At 34.8% G+C, this 8,602-nt stretch overlaps 1 pseudogene; it reads right to left on the reverse strand.

The window, feature by feature from the left end:
- Nucleotides 1-965: 965 nt before the first annotated feature.
- LOC110543378 (rRNA-processing protein FCF1 homolog) lies at nt 966-1,555 on the reverse strand (annotated as a pseudogene).
- Between the last annotated feature and the right edge of the window lie 7,047 nt (nt 1,556-8,602).

Below are 8,602 nucleotides of genomic sequence, written 5' to 3' on the forward strand. Positions count from 1 at the left end.
CATGTTTATCAATAGAAAAGTAGAGGAAAAAGTAACAAGAAAACTTTAAATTCTTTGTCTTTTGGCTAATCAGAACAGTCTATACTTTTATAATAACACCTTCCAATTTGGTGAGTACAGACCTCTTATTATACGTCTTTAGTTACTTGTAATATAACTATATTGAGTTTCATTTATCAGCAAGGTTAAAGAGCTAATTTTCTTATATAATTTATTAGTCAAAAAAACATGCCCTATTTTTAAATGTATCTTTTCTTATTAATAGTTTGCATAGTTTAGAGATATTTTGTGAATTTTTATACCAGCTTGTCACAGTAAAACTCATAATGATGTCAAAATCTCAATAAGTTATGTTTTCGACAGAAGTAGTTCAATTAAAACAAAACAATAGAAAACATTTAGTTTCTTCTGCACTTCACAGGTTGTTCTGAATGATTTCTAGACTTTAAAACTTAACTATCTCCTTGAAACTTCATACATTTACATCTTAAGTTTTTACAGGAAATGAAATAGAATCTCAGATTAGACTCCCTAAGGCCTCACTGGCATTATGTAGAACTGTCCTGACTTCCATCCTTACCACTTTCAAGCACCCAACTCAACCTGTGAAAAATGCAAGCTGATTAAAATGATCATGGCACTGAATTTAAAATGTTATCCTTTGATGTAACTGGATATAGTATCTCCTCATAAATTCAACTCAGAGAAAGTCTACAAACTTGTCTGCCATTAAACAGAGTTGTCTGTGGCGAATGAGGCCGCAGTTTTCTCAGGTGAGTGGACTTGAATGAACTAAAAACGTTTGGTAGGCTGTACACCATGAGGGCAGGTTTTGCACCTATGTTTAGGACATGTTTTTTTTTGTTTTTTGTTTTTTTTTTTTTTTTAAATCAAAAAGTGTATTTAATTAACCGACAGAGAGAAAGCTGATCCAAGAAAGGCAGATGAATTTTGCTGAGCAAGAATTAGAAGAGAGAAACTCCATAATCATCTGGCATCTGCTCAGTGTTGTATCTATGGTTAGAAGTGTACGTTAGGAACTCTGGGGATCTTACGGATTCTTCATTTGAGGTCAGGGTCAATTGTGGGCACAATGTATTACTTGTCCTGAGTTACTCTCTGTACCAAGCAGTCATCTGCATAGGTTCCTTTGTCTCTGCATGGCAATCTGTCAAATCTTATATCTTTGGCAATCATTAGTGCCACTCGATACTTCTGTTCCAATTTCTCAATTTCAGCCATTACACAATCAGTTATATAAGGAATATACTTGGCATATAGACAGTCCATCATTGAATGCACTAAGTCCTATTTGGCTTTAATGGAAATGTTGATGAAACTGGTATCAAAGAGAAACTGGTAAGGCAGACCCAGTTGCGTATTATACTGGAAGAATAAGCAGGAAGGATGCTGGAGGACTTCTCTTTTCTTCAGCTTACTGGGATCTTTCTTCTCTTTCTTCTTAGGCTTTAATCTATCCTTTAAATCTCTCATCTTTGAGACTAAGCATTCTATTCATAGTTGCGTATTTCCTTGTTTTCTTTTGCTTCCCCATGATCACGCAGCATGCCGTTTCTTCTGGAATCACTCAGTGTGACACTTTTACATCATCCATATCCTGCTTCAGGACATATGTATTTTAAATCACATCCTGATGAAGTGCTTCCTTATTAGTATAAAGTTACCTTATTCATCTTTTCTCACTGGTTTTGAGCTGAAGTTCATTTTGTCAGATATTTTAAAAAGTGGTAATTTCTATGATGTTTAGATGTCACAGTTTAGGTCCTGAAGGTTGCAAGAACCTTAAGTGGAAAGTATGCTGCCCTATGCTGTTCTGTTTTCAACACTTCTTTGAGGTAGCATTTCATTTAGTCATTCATGTAGCATTGAACTTTTTAAACCATGTTTTACCTTTCTGTTAAACATTAGAGACATGATTTCCCAGGAATCATATTTTTATGAAAATGTATTTGGCTTATATAGTTCCATCTATTTCATACTTGTCATCAAATTTCAACATATGTAAGAAAAATCATAATATTTGTAGAAACAGGAAATATAGGACAAAATTATTATTTAAGCCTACCCCACTTTTTATTGAATTTTATGTTCTTTAAAGGTTGAGATGATCCTTCCTTGAAAATTTCCTTCAATTTATGGCTACCATGTAAGTGGCAAATCCATCAAATGTATCTTATCCATCAATTCAACATATTTATCAATGTGTTATTTGTAGTTAATAACTCCAAAGGGTTACATGGAAACTAAAATATATGATAAAGACCATGCTTGGATAATGAAGAGAAGACCTTTGATAATTGACATTACAGGGTCATGGTTCTTTCAAAGAGGCTTATTGTAGGAAGAAGACTGCTTAAATTCTCAGCTTTATTTTGCTCCCAGTCCCAGCCTTGGTTGCTTTATACTCATCATCCATTTATGAAAGAACAAACTGCTGCTGCTGCTGAGGTGGACCAAGGGTCACTGACACAAGATGGTTAAAACAAAACAAAACAAAACAAAACAAAACAAAACAAAGGCCAGTGCAATGGGAATGGGAAGCTTTAGAGAAGGGTTTGTGTCAAAGCAAAGGTGCTCTGAAATTCCTGCCAACTCTCTGGCACTAAAAACTTTTCTGAATTTTGCCATTACATGCCAAGTTTGATCAACTGTGAAATTAATATCTCATAATGTGTTCTTTTAAATGGAGGGTTACAATAATCAGTATAAGGTGTGAAAGCTCCTGAAGCAATCCAACTAAGGCAGAAACTGAACCCCATGGTTCAGAAATACTTAGTGTTTTGGAGTAGTATTTAAACATTGTTTATTTTACATTCCAGGTGCAGTTTTCAAAAATTAGAATGAGATTCCTTCTTTCTCTTTTCTTCTGAATTCTGAATTCTTCTGAATTCTGAAAGATTCTTCTTTCTCTTTTACTTCCTGAAATTCATTAGTAGAAGTATGAATATTGTCATTTGATCATACGAGTTACCTCACATACCAATCAAATATGCTTTCCCAGTTTGATGTATTCAAAGACTCTTCGCACTTTCTCATCCACAAATAAATATATGATGGCACATATATGTCCTTCAGTTGTGGTTGTGTTATCAAAGGTGTATCACTAAAAAGTTTTCTGTGGGTAAAATTTTGGGCCAATGGCATCTACTATTGGTTTATCTCTCTTTCCCAGCCAATTAAGATGACTAGAGTGGAGATTGTTGCTCCTCACATAGTTACAGAGGAAAAACTCTATGAATGAGGTATTACATTCTCACTGAAGTTACATGTCAGCTTTTGTAATGAAAAACTGGATGCATGGGTTATGGTAGAGAATGGGGGGGGTGTTAATCACTCATAGAGGATAGAAAGCACATAGAAGCAAACAATACCTGTATGTATTTAGCATGATTTTGATGAGAGTCTGCCCGAATAACTTACCTCTCTGAGAAACACATACATCTCAGCCTTAAAATGCTGATTTCTTTTATGGGATGAATGACTTCTCAACTAACCCAGGCCATTATTGTGAGTTATCTTGGAAATGATATAATTAATGCAGGGCATCAGTGCAAATGGGCTTCCCCTTGAAACGTCCTCACCTCATTCCTTTAATCCACATGCTGTATTTTCTAAGCAAACTTTGGATCACAATCAGTCATTGTATGAACTTATATCTATAGAGAGAATTCAACTGAAGCTCATTTATTTAACACATAAATATTGTGTTAGATATCACTGCCATTAAAATGAGCCAGGAAATATCATATATATATTTTTATTAATATAATATATTTATATTACTTGACTTCTCTGATATATTCTGTGAAGAAAGCAAAAAAAAATATATATATATATATCTGTAATATGCTTTGTAGTGGAGGAAAGCTTTCTCCACCTGCTCTAAAATCATGGCTAAGGTTATTTATTGAATGTAAATTTCATACAACATGAGACCTTTAGTAGTAAGCAAAGACTCATAACAAGGTCAATTTTTTTGTACTTAAATTTTTTTTTCATTCATATAGACATTTTGCCTGATATATGTTTACATTGTTACATTCATGCAGTACCCACAGGGGCCAGAAGAGGGCATCAGATTCCCAAGGACTGAAAATGATGGTTGTGAGTTGCAGTGTGAGTGCTGGGACTCTAATGCATGCCCTCGGGAAAAAGTCTCTATTCTTGACCGCTGAGCCATCTCCCCAGCTGTCTTTTGTCCTTTTTGATAGCCTCTTTAAATTCCATTATTGAACCAACCATGTATTAGCTTATTTCCTATTAATGATTATGTACATACTTGGACTCTAATCAGTCACTAAATTAAAAAAAACTATAATGAACAAAGCATATATATGCATACATATATACATATGTGTGTGTTAATTTGAGTGAATATGAGCATTTAGAACTAATTCATTGACATCCTGGAGAGGAAAAAAAATATGATGACAAGTATGAGATGATGCAGAATTTACAAAATGTGACAACTGATTTTATGATGGAGGGGGAGCAATTTGCATTGCTGTGTGTTTCCGGTTTCGAAAAGAACACATATGTTTCACATATATTTTCTGAATGCAACCACAAGATGAAAATTCTAATATCAACTATGAGTTCTAGTAAATGGGCCATTCTAACACTCACAGTTGTTTTGGTTTTCATCATCTCTCTTTTGGCATTCTGGGAGGAGTTGTAGATTGATGGTTTACAGACAAGCAGCAAACGGCATTTATTGAGCAACCCATTTTGCAACTCTATAGAATTTTTGTATTGCACTTTATGGGAAGTGCAATAATAAGGGTTAATAAATAATTACAAACCTGATAGTGGCATGCCAGTGTTCTTAAGGAGTGTTCTATGAATAAGGACAAACATAATATTTAGGTTTCCAGTTAATTTAAAGGTTAATGATATTTAAGAAAATTGAAATTTACAGTAGATAATTCTTTTAATCAGTGGTTAGAAGATTTGCCACTTTCTCCATTTGTTTGTACCATGGAATATTTCTGTATCTTGTATCACTTTATAAACTTAGATTTATTTCTTCTCAGAATTCTCTGCAAATCCCCTTTCCTCCCTAATTAAGCTATGATTTAAAGGGATGGTAAGATTATAATTAAGCTAGTGTTGACCCCCACACAGCAAGCACTCAGAATCCCAGTATATTCCTAATTTATGTTTGAGTTGCACAACATTAGTGATTGATATAATCAAATCACTGTACTAACCAAGATATATGTGTTTATGAAAATCTGTAGTGAGATACTTGTTTCATGTTTATTGTGACTCTTTACACTCAGTAATCAGAAACAACATGATTAGCATTGGTTAGCATAAACTTGCCTGTTAGCACCTAAAATCAATTAATCAATCTCCTCCTCCTCTCTCTGTCTCTGTCTCTCTCTCACACACATATGCACAAACATATTATATATATACCTTTGGCAATAAATTATAAAATTTCTACTTGAGTGTTTTTTATTAACCTTGCATAGACCTTTTGAAATTGTTTGATTTAGCAACAGAAAGCCAGATTTAGTCTTACGCAACCTAGCAATACTTTGGCTGCTATTTAAGTGGAAATTAAATGTTAGAGATTTTAGAGACAAACCTTATGGCTCAGTATATTTCCTGTTATATAAAACTTGAAAAGAACAGGTTTGATGTCAGCCTGGACCATAAAGTGAAACTCAGTCTCAACAAACAGAACAAAACCCCTAAGCCAAACCCAAATATCAAACAAAAATATCAACACAAGATAAAACCCAACTGATTAGGAAATTAACCATTTGATATGCCTTGAAGCCTTTATGAATAGCTCAAAACAGTTCCTCAGAAAGCACTATTGAAGCCTAATTGACTCAGTCTCTTTCCCTCTTTTCTTTTCTCTGTGTGTTCAATATCCATTTCAAAATCATTTAACAACAGATAATAGAAATTTATAGATTTATGAGCATTTAAAAAGCATCTTCATTGTTTCCATAGTATGCAGAACTGTTTTACTTGCTTTATGTGTGCTTTCCTTTATGTATTTTCTGCAATCTAGAGACCAGTTATTCACAATTATTCTGGCCATAAACCATTGGTCATAGAGCCAGTTTTAATGTGCTAAATGAAGGAAGGACAATTAAAAAATTCATTGTATATAATATGCATACATACGTTTTTGTGCTGTGTAGCCAAGGCTGGCTTCCTACTCACCATACTTCTTTTTTCTTTTTGTTTTGTAACTTTGAGGATTTCATATGTATGTATAAATATAAAACTACTTATATGTATATAAAACTCTCTCTCTCTCTCTCTATATATATATATATATAGTGATTTATGATCACATAAACTCTATTTTTTTCCCTCTAACTCTCCTCACATACCTTCATGTATTAGCTAGGTTTTTATTGCTGTGATAGAACACCAATACCAAAAGTAATTTGAGGAGGAAAGGGTATGTTTCATTTTACAGCTTATAGTCCATCATCCCTGAAATTCAGGGCAGGAACTCAAAGGAAACTTGAAGGCAGTACCTGCTGCAGAGGCCATAGAGGGGTGCTGCTTACTGGCCTGTTCCCCATGGCTTGTTCCACTTGCTTTCTTAAAATATTCAGGACTGCATGCTCACAGTGGGTTAGGGCCTTTCATATCAATTATCAAATAAAAACTGCTGTACAAACTTACTTAAAGGACAATACTATAGGAGCACTTTCTCAATTAGATTTACCTCTTCTAAAATGACATCTAGCAACAATATATGCCTTCTTTCCAACTTCTTTCTTTCTTTCTTTCTTTCTTTCTTTCTTTCTTTCTTTCTTTCTTTCTTTCTTTCTCTCTTTCTCTCTCTTTCTTTCTTTCTTTCTTTCTTTCTTTCTTTCTTTCTTTCTCTTTCTTTCCTTCCCCATCTCTTTATTGTTTGTTTGATAACCCACCACATCCAGTTAGTGATAACTATATGTGCATAGATATGGGGCCATCCACTGGAGCTATTTATTAGTAGTTGTACTCTGAAAAGAAAGGAAGAAAAAGAAAAGAAGAATGATTCTATTTTTTTTCCAGCAACTATCAACTTCCAATCGTTCCTCAGCCAGAAGCTGGGCCTGAAGAGAAGCTGTTCCATCTACGCTGGAACATTGGATGGTTTGATCTTGTTCAGGTCTTGTGCTGGTAACCATAGCTGCTATTAGTTCATGAGTGTGATACCCATGTTATGTCTAGAAGACAGCATTTTATAGCATTCCTTCCAATCTCCTGACTCTTCCAATCTTTTTGCTTCTTCTTCCAAGTTTTTTCCTGAGTCTTAGAGTTAGGAGTGATACAGATCTTTCATTTAGAGGTGAGTACTCACAGTCTCTTGTTTGCAATACTTTGACCAGTTCTACAACTAAGCACATTTGTCTATACTTCCCAGTATTAGAATTACAGGTACATAAAACTATACCAGAATTAGAAAAGTAACTTTTGCTCTTCTCTGGGTCGAAAGCGGCTGACCCTGAGTGCAGTGCTTAGCCTCGCATCCTGAGCGTATCATTTTAGCTTTTTATGGTATCCAACCATGCTTGGGGAGAATGTCCTGCTTCAATGGCTGTAAAGGCCTGAAGTCCCGCCTCTGAGAAAAAGGTATTGGACGGGTCTGATGCTCTTTGGGTGGATGACACCTAAATGAACATCTGTACAAAGTCCCAATTTATTTCTAATATCAGAGATCAGACCTCTACTCTTGCCTGATGCGTCTAAAACAAAAAGGGGGAACTGTAGAGAGCTGCGGAATGCTGCACATTAAAGATGGAGCTGGTTTCTGCCTTCCACCTTCCCGATGGTGAGTGCTCTCTGTCACGAACAACTGCACATTTGGCTAAGGCAGAGGATCTGGCTTGCTTCCATGTATGTGGACCTATCTGCATTGCCCCCGTGGCACGCTGGGGTTGGCTACCCAGAGGCTATTTAAGCTGTGGGCTGGCTTTCCCCAGGGTCCGAGGATTGTTCAAGGTTCCTGAATAAACTGCATTGAAAAAAAAAAAAAAGAAAATAGACATCCTAAAAAAAAAAAAAAAAAAAGAAAAATAACTTTTGGAACACAATTCAAGCATTTAAAATGTTTAGAACAATATTCTTGTATAACACTACCCTGTTGTGTTGTACCTTATCTTTGATGTTTCAGTACTTGCTTTCTTGCTTTCTTAGAACTGAAATAGCAAGTGCATGTATGAAGCAGCCTATATCCACCTTCCTCACATCATTTACTTGCCTCATTCATCAGAAATATTACCTCAAGCACAGTTTATTTCCATAGTAAATATTATTTTGTGTTTTTCAGTGATACAATATAAATTCTTCTTTGACAGTTCCCTTCATCAGCATGTATTTTAGATTTATTCATATTCATATATCATTTACTTTATTGCCCTAGAATTTTGTGTGGATATACCATAATTCATTTATGTGTTGTCTTATGGATGTGCATTTGATTTGTTGCCAACTACTTACTAATGCACACAGTGCTTCCCAGAATATATCTTAATAAAGGTCTGTCTTTTTTAACACAGATGTAAATATATATATATATATTTCCAAAAGTTATTGTATCCCCTTAAAGAGGAAGAAATAG

Source organism: Meriones unguiculatus, assembly GCF_030254825.1.
Source record: "Meriones unguiculatus strain TT.TT164.6M chromosome X unlocalized genomic scaffold, Bangor_MerUng_6.1 ChrX_unordered_Scaffold_30, whole genome shotgun sequence".
Classification (NCBI taxonomy): domain Eukaryota; kingdom Metazoa; phylum Chordata; class Mammalia; order Rodentia; family Muridae; genus Meriones; species Meriones unguiculatus.